General features: G+C 37.2%; 1 protein-coding gene across 1 annotated transcript in view; it reads left to right on the top strand.

Annotated features, from left to right (window-relative positions):
* LOC124864299 (putative E3 ubiquitin-protein ligase UNKL) overlaps positions 1-10852 on the top strand; it is a 90452-nt gene extending 79600 nt beyond the window's left edge. The window contains exon 18 of the transcript XR_007037286.1: positions 10625-10852. The gene's annotated coding sequence lies outside the window, so the exon portion shown is untranslated. The remainder of the gene's footprint in view (positions 1-10624) is intronic.
* Positions 10853-17448: the final 6596 nt, after the last annotated feature.

Below are 17448 nucleotides of genomic sequence, written 5' to 3'. Positions count from 1 at the left end.
TTGTTGACTGCGTGTTAACCTGCATACGACAAATAATCCATATCAATGACATATCAGTGTTTGTTTTATGAGCAGTTTGTCATCTGTGCTGTTGTTCCAAAATGCTGAACGTAAAAGTATTGCGTGGGGACGCAAAATAAATAAATTTCCCCATGTCCCCTCACGGGCTTCCGTACCTTACCTCTTAAATCTTTAGCGCACATGCAGCAATTCTGTTGGTCAGATGAGACTTGACACATGTTGGTACTTTTGGTTTGATGAATGAAGAGATGCAGGGCTGATTTAATCCAGAATCTGTCTTACAAGTGTCCCTTAATCACTGGTGAACTTGATTACAACTAAACACGTTTTATAAGCAGCAGACTGCGTGTTAACACCGCTACATTCAACTCTCCTGAAGTTCGGTAATATTTGCGACTTTCCTGTCAGCTCTATGAGTTTAATAGATAAGTTCTTACTTCTGACTTTACGTTACAAATCCAATTTTACCACGTCCAGTTCTCCACCTGCGTTTGCTCCCTCCATTCTGAACGCAGGTGGAAAACACCGAGCAGAAGCACTGTTGGCTTGTGGGTCTTGTAGTTCGTTTGACTCGCATTATAGTATAGGCTTCTTGGAAAAAAACTACACAATGGCGGCGTCGATCCAAGTTTTTTTTTCTTAAAGTTTATAACAAAGTCTCAGTTTTACATTTCCAAAGACAATTGATCCTAGTTTATTTTCCCTCCTATTGATTAGCTCCCGCTCCCGTCTGCTCCCGTTCATTTTGTATCCTGTACCGTCCCAATCACGTGATCTTTACTGATGCTGTCTCCCGTCCCGCGGGTTTCCCGTGGGAATCCCGTGACCCGTGGGACTCCCGAAAAAATGTCAGCCTCTACTCTACACACCTAGAGGATTCCTACTTAATCTGGAAAAATAGCCTACTGTGGTATAAAAAAAGACAGTTCGCCAGAACAGCTTATTTCTCATCATTAATAGAAGAGAACAAGAATAATCCGAGGTTTCTCTTTAGTACAGTTGTTAAACTTACACAGAGTCATAGCTCTGTTGAGCCATCCATTCCCTTAGCTCTCAGGAGTCATGACTTTACGGGATTCTTCTTAAATAAAATTGATTCTATTAAAAATAAAATCTTTGACAAACTCCCAAAGCTGATTACTTCATCCTTAGCAAGTGAGACAACATTGGAAATAACTGCAGAACCTGATTTGTGTTTGGACTGTTTTGATCCTGTGGAGCTTCCTGAGTTATCAGAAATATTAGCTTCATCTAAACGTTCAACTTCTATGTTAGACCCAATCCCAACCAAATTATTCAAGGAAGTGTTCCCTCTGATTACCAGCCCCATTTTAGATATGATTAATGTATCTCTAGTAAATGGATATGTACCACAAGCTTTTAAGGTAGCTGTCATTAAACCTTTACTTAAGAAACCTTCGCTTGATCGAGATGACTTGAAAAATTACAGACCTATATCCAATCTTCCATTCTTATCTAAAATTCTTGAGAAAATAGTTGCTAATCAAATGTGTGAGCATTTACACAACAATGACCTGTTCGAAGAGTTTCAGTCAAGCTTCAGAGCTCATCAAAGCACTGAAACAGCTCTGCTGAAAGTCACTAATGATATTCTTATGGCCTCAGATAATACACTTGTGTCTGTACTTGTCCTGTTAGATCTCGGTGCTGCATTTGATACAGTCAATCACAATATTCTCTTAGAAAGGCTGGAATATGCTGTAGGGATCAGGGGAACAGCGCTAGGCTGGTTTAAATCTTATTTGTCTGACAGATTCCAGTATTTTCATGTAAATGATAAATCATCTTTAAACTCCATGGTTAATTGTGGAGTACCACAGGGTTCAGTACTTGGGCCAATTCTCCTTACTATTTATATGCTTCCAATAGGTAAAATTATCAGGCAGCATAGGATAAATTTTCACTGATACGCTGATGATACTCAGCTTTATTTATCCATGAATCCTGATGAGCCCAACCAGTTGGGTAGACTACAAGCATCTCTTGAAGACATAAAAACTTGGATGACTTTAAATTTTCTGATTCTAAATTCAAACAAGACAGAAGTTGTCGCCTTTGGACCGGAGTCTTTCAAAAAGAAACTGCTTAGTCAATCATTTAACCTGGATGGCATTAAATTGACCTCCGATAATAAAGTAAAAAACCTTGGTGTTATTTTTGACCAGGACATGTCATTTAAATCCCATATTAAACAGGTTTCTAGGATTTCCTTCTTTCACCTCTGGAACATTGCCAAAATTAGAAATATCGTATCCAGGAGTGATGCTGAAAAACTAGTCCATGCATTTGTTACTTCAAGGCTGGACTATTGTAATTCTTTACTATCAGGATGTCCACAAACTGTAGTTAAAAGCCTTCAGCTGATTCAAAATGCTGCAGCAAGAGTTCTGATGAACATTAAAAAGAGAGATCATATTTCTCCTATTTTAGCTTCCCTTCATTGGCTCCCTGTTAAATCCAGAATATAATTTAAAATTCTCCTCCTCACATATAAAGCCCTTAATGATCTAGCTCCATCATACATCAGAGATCTGATTGTTCCATATGTTCCTAACAGAGCACTTGGTTCTCAGACTGCAGGTTTACTGGTGGTTCCTAGAGTCTCTAGAAATAGAATGGGAGGCAGATCCTTTAGTTATCGAGATCCTCTCCTGTGGAACCAGCTCCCAGCTTTAGTTCTTGAGGCAGACACCCTGTCTACTTTTAAGGCTAGGCTTAAAACTTTCCTTTTTGATAAAGCTTATAGTTAGAGTGGCTTAGGTTATCCTGAGCTATCTCTGTAGTTATACTGCCATAGGCTTAGGCTGCTGGAGGATATACTGACCACTTTCACCCTCTTCGCTACATTCTCACACTACTCTCCAATTTTGCATTATTTGCTGTTATTTCAGCTTTTAACTTTGTTCTCTCTCTCTTTTCTCTTCCTAGAAGCTTCACCTGGCCTGGCTCTGTGTCTACCTGTGACACCTTTCTGGAGAGGGGCATCGTCCAAGCCTCTGCTTGCAACAACTTAATGCTCACCTTCTACCGATGATCCAAATGGCCCTGTCTTTCAGTGTTTAACCCTTTCTCTCTCCTAGACATTGCAATTTACTGAGCTTTTACTATAACTAATTATATGTGCTCTCTTTCAAACACTAACCTTGAGAACTGGCTCAAAGTTTATCTGTTTTTTCTTTCTAGATGAAACGACTAAAGGAGCTACATCCATTAACATTTACTTTTCCTTCCAACAGAAAGTACTCCTGGATCAGTGCTTCTGTGTTCTTTTTGTGTCTCTGCTCTGTTCTCTCAAACCCCCAGTCAGTCGTGGCAGATGGCCGCTTACACTGAGCCTGGTTCTGGTGGAGGTTTCTTCCTGTTAAAAGGGAGTTTTTCCTCTCCACTGTCGCTACATGCATGCTCAATATGAGGGATTGCTGCAAAGTCAACGCCAGTGACTGTCCACTGTCTCTATATGCTCATCCAGGAGGAGCGAATGCTGCAAGTCACTGACTGGATGCAATCTGCTGGGATTCCTTAGATAGAAAAACTTTGTATCCAATTTGGATAAATAACTGAATCTGACTGCACTGTTCAATTGTTAGGATTAATTGGAATGTATGTACCTGACTGTTGTGAAGTGCCTTGAGACAACATGTGTTGTGAATTGGCGCTATATAAATAAACTGAATTGAATTAAGAGAAGGAGTATAGTGGGAGGGATGAAGGAGTAATCAGTTGAGAATGAGGGAGAAAGTGGTCTGAATGGATGTGAAACAGAATGCTGAACAAATGGTAATTAGTGGTGTGGTTGAGGCATGAAATAAAAGACTTTTAGACAAATTCGTAAAGCCATAAGGGGTTGCTAGAAGTTTGTACATTCTTTTTATTGTAAATCACCCTTATTCCAAAACAAGATGCAAAGGTAGATCTACCAAGCAAATTGTGTCTCTATGGTGACATAAGTCCTTCTCTGATCATAAACATGGAACAACGAACCCACCTTTACAGATCATTTTGCATTGTTTCAGTTTATGTCAAGCCTTGTATGCTTTAAGAGCATGCGGCTGGGATCGTGGAACCAAAGGATGTAGTATGCCCATATTTAAATAATCTATTTTGTAACTCCCTTAGGGGAACATTCACCCATATTTATGTAGCATGGCCTTCTCAAAGACAAGAGCAGTTTGATTTACATAGATTGTGTGAAAAAATACAGCCTGGTGGGTGTCCAAAAAAGTTTAGGGATGTCACAGAAGAGAGAAATTATCCTCTATTCCACTAAGATTTAGCTGATATTTTTGTAAATAACTTCCCTCATCAAATAAATTGTCAAACTGTTTTTAAAAACCTCTTTTTAATACACAGAAGATCATGCTTAATGGTATTAAACATTCAAGCAGATTCATAAAAATAACTTAGGTAAATTACTCATTGCTCTATAATCATTTATTTGGTTAACAGGGTGTAATTTTGCACAAGCTTCTTTCTTATTCTAGCAACATATTACAAATTTGTACCGTATATATTTTTATTGACTGTAAGCAGTTTTACAAGTTGATACTTTTTCAACTTCAATTGATTCTTTCTATGCACTGGATCTTCATGTCCATTATGGACAAATAATTTCACAGTCATTTACAATCTACACATGTGCATTCTTTATCAATTTAAAAATGCCATTAATGTGATTCCTCCCTGATACAATCAGATGTTTATTTCTCATGGTAAGATCAGGATCTGGAGTTCCTATGTCAATGAAACTAACTATGAAGAAGTAAAATGTTTTTCTTTGTCTCTTAGTTTCATTTAGCACCTGCTATGATTGTTTATGACAGCTGCGGCATGATTCAAAAACGTGCATATAGCTTGAATCTGTATGTTTGATTACAGTCTGCAATTCTAGGGCAAAAATAGATGTGTAAAAAACAATTGCTGTTTGTGAATCTGTGATTGCTCTCTCCCTTTTTATTCATTGCTGTAATGTTAATGAAGGCATTCTGTCATATTGTTTTTAACAGATTTGACCCACATGCAGAAAGCAATTCAGGAGACTGAGTTTAACGGTAAGGAGTTTATTTACAGTGTACTGGAAAGTGCAGGAAACTGGAACCGGGACACAAACTGTAAAATAAACAGAACGGTAAGCAAGGGAAAACTCAGGACCTATATTCTTAAATAATAATTCAGTCTTACTGGATAGATGGGGAGATCCGCCAGAGGGGGTGTGGAGAGACCAAAGGATTGTTTACCCGTGAGACTGGAGACTGTGAATACTGGAGTGCCAGGATGTTAATAGGTCCAAGAGTATCTGATGTTGGTGCAGTGGACAAAGGAGGGTGGACAGGGTTCGCAGAAGGAGGTCCAAGGAACGAAGGAACCAGGAGGCTGCCAGCCGGTTTAATCCAACGAAGTAACAGGAGGCTTGAGTCTTTATTCATGGATCACGATAGCTTCTTTCCAGAAGATGGTAATCCAAGCAGAGTTCGATGCTGAGGACAAAGTCAGGTTCAGGAAAACCACTAAGGGCAACACTCTGGCAATGAGTTGCTGGCAGCCTCCTCCTTAAATACTCCTCTGGTGATTATCAGGGAGAATAGAGAACACCTGTCACCTCTCCTCCAGGTTCCAACGCCATCTAGAGGCTAAACACAGTAAACAGCACCAAACAAACAGACATAGCAAGATCCTGACAAATTCTAGAAATGACATACACAAACAGAGCAACATCTTAACTATGGATGTTGATCTGTGTAAACATTCATGATCATAATATGCAGTAAGCACAACTACATGATATTTTACTTTCAGAAAATAGCAATTTACAATGTCGGAGTGAAATGACATAGTCTGAGATGTTGCTTTTGACAATGTTTTTTAATAAGTAAACTAGAGGTTGTTGGTTGCACAGGAGCACAGCCAGCTGATGGAACAGTACGAGCTATTTTAGGTTGGTCACTATTGTGGATTTTAAAAACATCGTATTGCAAGTATTAATGCTAAGTATTGATCCCCAGAGGTAGAGGAAGAACAGTGCATGAGTATAGTTAGTGAATGACAAAGAGAGCTTTGCTGTATAGACTGTGATGGTTAGTTGTCAGAAATTGTGACTTTCTGACAGTCATTAAGCACTTATAGAGAACACACTGGTTATGGTCTCATCACAGGTTATTGAGTTTTGATGTAACTCATTGGTATGTATTGGTCAGCTAGAGGTTGCCCTGTCAACTAATAAAAGATTCACTCCAGAGATAGATTAATTCATATGGAGTGCTCTTGTTCTGACAGACCTGCAGGTGAGTCTTCTTATTCTGACAAAGATGGGAAAGAAACACTTCATAACAGCCGACGACTCTATTGCTGGAAATAGAAACCGGAAAGACTTCAAACTCTCTGGGAGTTTAAAGCTGATGTTAAAAAAGAATGTCGAAAGAAACTTTAGACACTGTTTGTTATTTTTATATTAATGTGTGCTTCTCTCCTTGCTCTGCTCTTCTCTTCTAGAAGAAAGGGAATAAAAATAACCCAAAACTTGTCTTCCCAATCTGCCAATCATTATTTGTATTTATAATCTTTACCCATTGTTATTGCCTACAAGGAAAAACATACAGCTTGGAGGTATTAATGCATATTATTATGACATGCTATGGGAGAATATAAGAAACATCTTACTAGAGGTAAAATATGGGAAAAAGATGAGTACCCACACACTGATTCAGTTATTTAGCTAGTTTCTAATGTAAGGTTTATCTGTCAAACCTAAAAATGATGTATGCATAAATGAAGCACATTCAAACATCTATAGGCTTGTGAGAGAGGAATCTTTCAATCACTTTGACTAAGACAAAGAAAATGCAGGAGAAATGCTATTGGAAATCAAGCCCACCTTGCTCACCAACGACAGTCAAAGGTATGATTGCCAGTAGTAAATATGGTCCAATCATGCCATCACATACCCCTGTCATTTGCCTCAGCTTCAGAACAATAATGTGGCTGTTTCACTCTAAGTTCACTGGTTTCATTCAAGCCTCCAGTGGGATGCATGGCCCATTATAGCAGGAGGAACATTTACTTCTTTCACTATGTGAGCTTCTGGGGGGATAATGAGACTCCTGACCAGTGGGAGTTAAAGCGTGTCTGGCTGCTTCAGTCATCACGGATACAGCAGAGGCAGTTTTCCTTCTGAATGCAGTTGTCCTACTTTGTTGCACACAATCATTTAAAGCATGTGTCTTGTGTCTTTGCAATTTTATCTTTATTATACAAAAGACTGTCCCAGAATATAATATTTGATACAATCTGCCGAAGAGGATATTTTGAGCTTGTGAAAAATTCAAGCAGGGATTCTTTGGAGCCAGGTGACAAATTTGAAACCAACTCAAATTTATTTGGTCAAGATATTTGGGTAACTTAATCTTATATAAACACATAAAATAGAAGTAATGCAGCTTTGCTTCAGGACAAACTGGCTGTTTTCAATTTTAAGCTACACTCAGATCATGACAAGTTTGTTTCTCGACCACTGTTCTTATAAAGTTCTTATAAATTGCAGTGATAATATAAAAAAACGAAGAAAATCTGTAGCCCTTTTATTTATTTATTTCTCTTTTTAAATGATAACAGTCTTACCTACGTTCATGAGCATACCTTCAAACACTAGACTTTCATAGACCTATTTTTATGCCCACAGCTTCTGTCTAATTGTAAAGAAGTAAAACCATTCAAAGTCGACCTTGGCTAATTAATCTTTGTTTTTCCTCAGGCTAAGTGCTTTAGTATTTAACCGTGTCCTTTTAATAAGCAGAGCCATTGGTCCTTTGAGACCATCAGTACTTTCCCATTGAAGGTACTGCTGACTCCATCCTCCTTTTTCAACCATTAGTTGGTTAGGGCAGATGGTCGCTCATATTTATAATATTTCAACTGAAGTTTTCTTTCCACTGTTGCCACATGCTTGCTCAGGATGAGGGATGGATGCAAAGTCAACAATTCAATGCAACTGGCTAGAAATCCTTAAATAAATGATTTTTTACCCAATTGGCATTATCGATTGAATCTGACTGTATTGTAATATGTTGGAATTGGACTGCATGACTGATTGTATTGGAATGATTTGAACTTATTAACTGAACTGGAACCAAATTGGATTATTTACACTTGAATGTGAAATGGACCTGTTTTTTTGTGAAGTGCATTGAGATGTCACTTCTTCTGAATGAGACCTTTTGCAATAAGCATAATTTAATTTAATGATTAGTAAAATTTGTAACAACATTTAGAGATCATGGATGTCTATAATAGCTAGCTTTTAAGAATTCACTTCCCAACCACAGTTTTACTTTGTTTTTGTTGTTATATCTTTTTAATTAAAACCTTTTATCTACAAGGGCTGCTTTTCTCCAGGTTTCTTCAAAATCTCGTAAATGAACCATTTTGTTTGACATTTAATTAGTAGGTAAATAATAATTTTAATTCTGGGTTGTATTGGTGATTAGTTCTTGCTGATTTCTCTTACATTTAGCTGAAGTATTGATACATTTTTTCAATGATTTAGCATATTTTTTAATCCTACGAAATATGCGAAAACCCATTCATTCTTCTTCTGTAAAGGGATCTCTCAGTGGAAAGGTGAATAATACATCCTTCAAATTGATTTTGTAGATTATGTTACTGATAGATTTTGGTTCTTACTATTTTTATCTTATAATAATCTAAAATCAATCTATGATTTTATTCAGAAAAAGAAAACAAAACTTTGCACTCCCTCCGCTCATCTTTAGAGCACCATGGCAGGGGGGCAGGTACCTCAGCCAGGAACCTTTTGATTTTCATGTGAGTTCAGCAGAACAAAAAAGAAACACTGGTAGCCTTATTGTAGAGAATTGCTCTTCCATTTTAAGGATTACAGCTGGAAGTGGTTATTTTCAGATGTCATTGACTAGTCACCTTGTCTTTCAAAAACATTTTTGCTTTAGGCGATGCATTTTGTGTGAAGAGACCCAGACATGTAGGTCTTTGGAGGCAGGGAGAGGAGGTGGAAGGGGAGGCATATTGCTCTTTGGTGCTGGGAATGTTAGCTGCTTGAAGGAAAAAACTGAGGGCCTGTCACAGCAGAGATATCCAGAATTGGGCTGCCAATCTTGGCAGAGAGTTGTGCCTCAACTGTAGCATAATGTCTGAGTGTCATCCAACACATTCCCAGGTGAGTCCTCCACATGTCCATTATCTGCACAACGCTTCTGGGTTATTTGATTATTTAAGGGGCATTTCAGTGCTCAAGTGTAAGAGGCAAAGTGAACACAAACATGAAATCAAAACACAAACGAAAGATCACTAAAAAGAAAAAAACAAAAACGGACATTAATTTGAGAAAGACCCGTAATTTCACAGGGGATGTTTGAGCAGCAAGTTTTTCCATTTTACTATGATAATGATGTGACCTTGGCTTTGAGTCCGCTGTCCTCATGAGGGAATGGAGATATCCGTCTAGAAAACAGAAGAGGACATCAGTGAGAGCTTGAGCTGCATGCGTCTCCTGTGCAGTGTAACATGAAGCACTATTCTTCGATCAGGCCCTATTTTAAGCCCACACATTTTACTGGGGCAAAGCTGATCTCCCTAAAATACACACACACACACACACACACACATGGACACACTTAGAGAGAATTTGGCAGGGCAGCAAACACACACAAAGCAGGAACTTGGCTGGGTTACACACATCAAGTTGAAATTGAAAGTTCTGACCACCCCATTAGTGTTTTTTAAATATATAATAAAGTCACATTTGTGTGTCTGTTTAAACTTCTTTCCACATCTTCTAGAATGAAATTTCATCAATCAGACATTTTACTAAAAACTATTAAATATAAATAATTTATTGTTTGGCATACAGTGTACCTTCATTTAATGAAGCTTATTTTAATACATTTTTGTTGGTGTTGAATTAAGAGTTAATTTCTGGCTAAATTCAGAACTACAATTTGATGCAAATTATTTTTGTCTCATCAAAAAATTTAAAATAATTGCAGGTCAAGTCTGCAATCTTCTCTGAAATCCTTTATATGTATACATAAAATCATGAATTTGTTGCAATTATGTACCACTGCTGTTTTTATTAGCAAAACAAATAAAATATCGTTAATCATCGCTTCATGACAATAAAACTGTTAGGTCAAATTTTTTTTTTTTCAAAAAGTTTTTTTTTAACATGTTACGGTTATATAGTTGAACAACACATTTAGATTTTTATGGCAATAAGATAGACTTTGCAAAAGCAAATAACAGCATCTTCCGGAAAACTTGATTAACCCAATAATGCTCTTTTGTGTCAGTACCGGTTTTTTATTGCAGCCTAATGAATAGCTATGAGAAATATAAACCAAATGCACACATGGGCAAATATATTTGCAACAGGAAAAATGAGGCTGGATTTGCTTAAAAGAATTAGAAGTTAATGTTTGATTTTTGCTTTTGCCTGATGTTTTGTGCAAAAAAAAAACTATTTTAACCAAGCACCCAGGGTTTTTTTTTTCACATAAATGTCTCCATTGCAGTGTACTTTGTATTTAGTTGTGTTTATTTGCTTCTCTACTTGAAGGGCATCTCAAAAGCAACTTGATGGACGCACTTGAGAGATTATGTCCCACGGCTTGTGTGTCCCCTCAAAAAGTGTGAGGACATCCGCAAGGCTCTGCTTTCAACCACTGTCCTTGCAACTGCAGCCCTGAAGAGCAAGAGCAAATCTACTTGATGGATTGTGTTAAAATTTGATGAAATTATGTTGTTCTGGGCAAACAATTTCTGCAGTTTTGTTGTGTTACTTGGCCCAGTCCTACAACTTGAAGTATACCATGCCTAATTAGTTTTATAATTCCCTCAATGGAAATTTTTAAGCAGTAACATAACATTTAAACATCATATTTAAAGAAAACTAAATGGTCTGCAAGGGTGATGCCCCTTTATAATATTTAGATATGAGTAAAATTGGTATCAGTGTAAACATTTATTACAAGAAATATACAATTGTGTTCTGAAAGTGATATTTTATCTTAATTATGTAATTTATAGCAGACAACATCCTGCAGAAAAACAGCTAATTCCTCCACCCCCACCCCCACCCCCCAGGGAGAGAATTACTGACTAATATTATCACACTCTTGTAGCATTTTAGATGGCTCCATATTTGGAGCAGAGCTGATGGATGGCATATGGACTTCAAAGATGTCAAAATTATCACTGTGTGGTACAGAAGCAACACTTCAGATTTAATTTTAACCTGCTGGACTAAACAGAGCCAAGTAACAAGCTATTGCTCATAAACACTTTTGGATCTTGTGTCGGCTCCATTTTAAAGGAGGTGCTTTTATTTCCTTATTGTTTTATTTTCTCATCATGTTCTTTGGTTACAAAAACCTAGTTGGTTTGTCAGTTTTGTGGAAGATTATTTTTCAGATTTCAGCTTTTCAGAGCACATTTTTTTTAGATTAAGAAATGTGAGAAATTATTTTAGACAAACAGCTTCACTATGTTCATTTTAACTCAGGTTATTCAATGAACCATTTTTTGTCAATGTAGGGATAAATAATCAATTTGATCCTTCATATAGAAAACTACTGCTTTTTAGTTATGCCTTCTATTTTTTTAAACTACCATACACAGTTAATCTGCCCTGCTCTGTCTATTACCAAACAGCAGGTGAAATTAACGATTGGTCACACTTTTAGAACAGACTAATGAAAATTGTCTTTTCTACAAATCAGAATCACATCGTCTAATGCTTTTCCAGGGTTTTAATCCATATATTAGTCTCTCAAAAATATAATTTCTTCCTGCAGGGATTCTGGCGTCATTATGTGCATGAGAGGGACAGTTATGCCTCCTTAGTAAAAGAAAAAAAAAGGTCAACAATAATAGCTACCTTCCCCTTTATCCAGCCTGTCACTGATTGGATAGAAAAGAAGCCATTTGCAGTGCTGCAACATTACTTATTGTGTTTATTGCTGTATTATTTCTCTAGATGGCAGTGTGATTCAGATATCTGGGATTTGTGCCATGTGCCTACTCGTTTCCTGAATGCAGTTATGGCAAGACATTTTGATTATTTTGATTTTGAAAAATAGTTCTTATCTAACTTACAGCATTTAAAGCAGGTCATTTGTAATCAATAAAACATTGAAATCTGTTAGTCTACGATCTTTCTACTGTTTTCTTCAGCCACTTGCAAATATGTAAATGAACAGGCAAATGGAGAATTTTGCCTCTCTTTGCTGAGCAATTTCTTTCTGTATATTGCAGAAAGAGAATTTACTTTGAGTATGATACATTTAATAAATTAGTTTTCAGCAGGGGTCACTAAGTTTCTACATTAATGTCTGTAATGCGTTTGCAGTACGATGCTGTTTGTAGAAACTGTACACATGAGAAATTATTTTTCTTACATTCATTCAAAAAAATGAAACATGAGTCTTTAGTGCCCTCTTCTGGTTCCTATTGATGTTAAGCAGAAATCCAGTTTTGTTCTCCATTAAACAGTGTATTCCTTGTCTGATATTCGTTATAGTGGAGCTTAAAATCCTTGGTTAGGTTTAGTTTAGATAAGTAACTATCAAAATTAGAAGGGTATAAGCTTGAAAATACAGTGCATGGGAAAAGTATTAAATTATGTATGTAAAAGTATTTTAATTTTTTTCCAAATACAACTTCAGCATGTTTTAAATGAGCTCATTTGTGATAGTACAACACAAAAGTGTGTAGTGGATGAAAAATGATACTCAGATATTTTGACAAATAAATATCCGAAAAGTGTGGATTACATTTGTTGCCAGCCCCTTTCTCCTGACACTCCAAAATAAAATACAGTGCAACCGACTACCAGCAGAAATCTCCCAATTAGTAAAGCAGTACTGTTAAATCCATCATCTGAAATATCAAGGAGTATGGCACAACTGCAAACTATTGACACATGGCTGTCCACCTAAACTAAGAGGTCACAAAGGAGAGCATTAAGTAGAGAAGTAGGCAGTTCCATGGTAACTCTAGAGGAGCTGCAGAGATCCACAGCTCAGGTAGGAGAATATGCTGGCATGGCAACTATTAGTTGTGGATTCAATAAATCTGGACTTTATGGAAAAGTGGAAAGAAAAACCTATTGCTGAAAGAAAGTCCACTGTGCCACATGCAATGTAGGGGACCCAGCAAACATGTAGGAAAAGATACTATGGTCAGATGAAACCCAAATTAACCTTTATGGGTCACATTCAAAATACCATATGTGTCAGAAAACTAAGAATGCTCATCACCACCATCAGCATCCTGCTGTGGGGATGACTTTATTCAGGAGGGTCATAGAAGCTGGATGAGCAGGAAAATCCTTCAAAAGCTGTTTGAAGGTACAAAACCCTCGAGACTGGGGCAAAGGTTCACCTTAGAGCAGGAAAAAGACTCTAAACATACAGCCAGACATACAGTGGAATACTTTACATCAGAAGATACTTATGGACCCAGTCAAAGTCCAGACCTAAATCTAACTGAGAATGTGTTACAGAACTTGACAATTGATGCATCCAGATGTTCTCTATCCAATCTCACAGCAATTATTTTGGAAAGAAGAATGGACCAACATTTCACTCTGTAAATGAATAAAACTGGCAGATATAGACAACAACAGATTTGCAGCTATAATTGCAGCAAAAGTTGATCTTACAAAGGATTGACTTAGGGGGCTTGAATACAAACACACATCATACTTTCCCAGATTTGTAGTTGCGAGAAGAAAAATTGTAAACCATGTATCATTTTCTTTCCTCTCGTAATTAGACAGTAATTTATGTTAGTCTGTCCCAATAAAAATCCCAATAAATACATTGAAGTTTATTGTTCTAACCTGACAAAACATGTAGGTTTCAGGATGTTTTTGTGAGATTAAAACTACCAAAAATGGGGTGTTGGGAACTCTTGAGAGGAAATCTGTACACTTCAGCATTTGCTGACAGCGACAAGCAACACATGTAAAGATTAGTAAACTGAATCCACTCAACCATGGTTTTCCTGCCAAAACACAACCCAGTTAAATGCCACCAAAAACCTGGTCAGATTGTCTAACAACATAATGTCTCTTGTGTGGAATAACATTTTTATTTCTGTCTGGAATAAGAAGAACTCTCCCAGGAACCCATGACCTGTGTGACCCCTGATGCATACATGTACCATGTGGGTGTGGGATCCACAGTTTACTGCTCCAGGCCTGAGTAAATAGTGCAGTAATTCCAGGCATTGCTCTGAATGGCAGAGGAAGGAAATGTCCATAATCAGGGTAACCTCACTGTTTCCCATAGCACAGTCAGGAAGTAAATGGGTTGCAGGGAGATGGCACTAAATGAATAGAGGGAGCATATTGGACAGATGAGAAATACTCCCTTTTACAATAAATTCAGCTTTTGCCTAATATTTTGTGAGTTGTTGTTTTAGTCTGTATCTAAGGAGAAAAGACTGTTGTTTTTTTTGCTCATCTATCTTTTAATTTACTTTTTATTGCCTTATCATTTTGGGTGTAACAGACATTGCCCATTTGAAACCAGCACTGCAAGCTTTATGATTGTGGCATTTATAGAGTGCCTAAGGCCTTCCTGTGGTCTGGACTATATTCTTACAGCCTGTTGCTCTGCCAGGCTCTCTCAAGGGTTACAGTGTTATTTTTACCTGTTATTCCAATGAACAAATATTGTTCCTGATCTTTTTTTGAGGACAAAATTAAAAAAAATGGTTTGCATACCAATTGGTAGTGTTGATGGAGGGTACATGTTGGAGGGTTCAGGGGGAAAATCTTCAGAATTAGGCCTTACAAACAAAGCTTCTGGTGTTTGACAGAAAAACTCCTAGTTTTATGCTGCTGCATGTTTTGTTCATATGTTACAGAGTATAACTGCAAACATTAATGCAGCAATATTCATTATCTAGTGACTTGGAATCTAATAGATTGTCTGTCTGTTTGGTACAATGTGAAGCAGACGTCGTTGAATTTATAGGAAGTAGGCGATAGAAAACTTAAAATTCTTACTTTTATCAGTATGTCAACACTCACTGAAGGAGGGTAAATTTAGGGTTGTAAATTTTGTCACTGTATTGCCAGTCGTTAAGGTAATTGAATCCAATTTATTTAGCTGAAGCTGTATATCTTTGTACATGCATCTCCATGTCGCCCAGATTCTCTGTCAGGTCTTTGCCAAATTGTTTACTATATTTTAAAGACATATCCTAATTTGCTAAAAATGGCTTGTTTTCTCCTCACTCTTGTTTAGTCATCCACTTGTCCACTTGATTTAATTTCTGAAATTGCATGCTGCTCTGTATGTTGCAATGGTCAAGTACAAGAAGTGGACGTAAAATAAATAAAAATGTCCAAAGAATAGAATTTTTTTGATCCAGACAACTTTAAAAGACCGTTTATCTTCTTGAAAAGAAGGTATAATTAAATTATCTGTGGTTTATTACTTCTCTACAGTCCTATACATGAACTGTAATGCAAGCATTACTGTTTTCAGGAAGCTTTTCTCTCCACAGCATGTAGTTCCAGTGTTCCTTTCATATTTCAAGGAACCACAGAGACCTGGTCTGCTCTTACAACAACACGATGAGATACAGCAAGTCAGTCAGGAAACAACAGGTTATTTTTGTCTGTGTCTGACCCCCAACCTACCCCCTGCCACTTCTGGCTGGGTTGAATGAAGGGAAATAGAAGAGAGTCTATGTAATCTGAAACAACTCTGAGTAACAGCCACTTGAGGGTTAATTGCACTAATGTGAAAGTCATGGTTGTTGAAATCAGGGAATGTTGGCGGGGAAGTGTGACGGAGCTGCACACCCTTCTGTTAAGGAAATACCGTTTAAGCCCCAGACACAGACATTTTTTTTACCCTAATCTAGCAGCTTGCTTGGCTAATGGCTATACATTCAGCTATTTTTAGCAGCTAAATATGTGCCTGCTTTAAAGTGCACAGTTAAGGTGGTTTCCTTTTTTTTCTTCGATTTGAAGAATGGTAAATGGACAGAATTTATATAGCACCTTTCTAGTCATACAGACCACTCAAAGCACTTTACACTAGAGCCACATTCACCCAATTGCACTCACTAACTCACACATTCATACACCGATACGCAGATCGGTAGGCCCAGGGGCACATCGACATATGACAGGAGGAAGCTGGAATCAAACCCACAACCTTCTGATTACAAGATGACTACTCTTCCTACTGAGCCACAGTCGCCTCAGCTATTTAAATCCTGCACAGTTTTGCACATTATTCTTTAGGTATGTTTAAATCGGTGTGTTGAGTTCCAGTTCAGTCAGCTAATAATAAAAACCTAATTTACACTGCAATTCAGAGTATTCGAACCACTTGAACTATTTTATATTTTGTCTTTCAGCTATAAACTTTAATGTGTTTTACTGGAACAGTGTTTTACTGGGACAGTACAACATAAAGGAACACAAATGTGAAGTGGATGGAAAATTAAACATGTTTGTTTATTTTTTTAACAATAGAAATCTGAAAAGGTTGGATGGCTTATGTTTTAACCCCTTTTACTCTTACTCTCCTAAAAAAAAAATTCAGTGAAAGCCACCAATTTTAGTAGTAGGACTCCAGCTGTGTGTAATTTAAACTCAGTATGAGAGGTTTTATTAAAGAATCAAATTTTGGAAAAAAAAACCCTACTGTACAAAATCATTGTTTCGGTCAAATTAAAGAAGTATATTATTTATCTTCTCACGTTAGGGCAAAGAACAAGGCAAAACGTTTTTGTAAAGAACGAAGAAACAACAAAATTAATTAAATAAATAAGTAATCCACATCATATGCAGCCATATAAACCTGTACCATTGGTGCAAAACAGAAGAATTGATTAACCAAGCATTTGTTGTTATCTTTTTACGTGAAAACAAATTTGGCATATCGATCATCTACCACCCAGTAAAACATTGTTTGTGGCAGCATCCTCCCAACGCATTACTTTTCTTCAGACACACAGAAGAAAAGCTATTGGAGGTGACAGGACTTGAGACTTGGGCAGAGGTTCACCTTCCAGCAACACAATAACCCTAAACATACAGACAGAGAAAGAAATGAAATAGTTTAGATTAAACATATTTATGTGTTAGAAGGGCCCAGTCAAAGTTAAGAGCTCATTCCAGTTGAGAATATATAATAGGGATTGAAAATTGATGTTCACAGATACCCTCCATTCATTCTGACTGAGCTCAAGCTACGTTGCAAGTTTCTAGACGAGCAAAGCTGGTAGAGAAAAACTGTTAAAAAGGGACTTTGGGGAGCTGTATACAAATGCATGACACACTTTTCCGTTGTATCATTTCCTTCCACTTAATAAGTGGCCTACATGCTACTTTGTTTTGGTCTATAAATCTTG

This window comes from Girardinichthys multiradiatus, chromosome Y, assembly GCF_021462225.1.
Source record: "Girardinichthys multiradiatus isolate DD_20200921_A chromosome Y, DD_fGirMul_XY1, whole genome shotgun sequence".
NCBI lineage: Eukaryota > Metazoa > Chordata > Actinopteri > Cyprinodontiformes > Goodeidae > Girardinichthys > Girardinichthys multiradiatus.
Note: the sequence above shows the minus strand (reverse complement) of the source record. Positions and strands in the feature narration are given on the sequence as shown.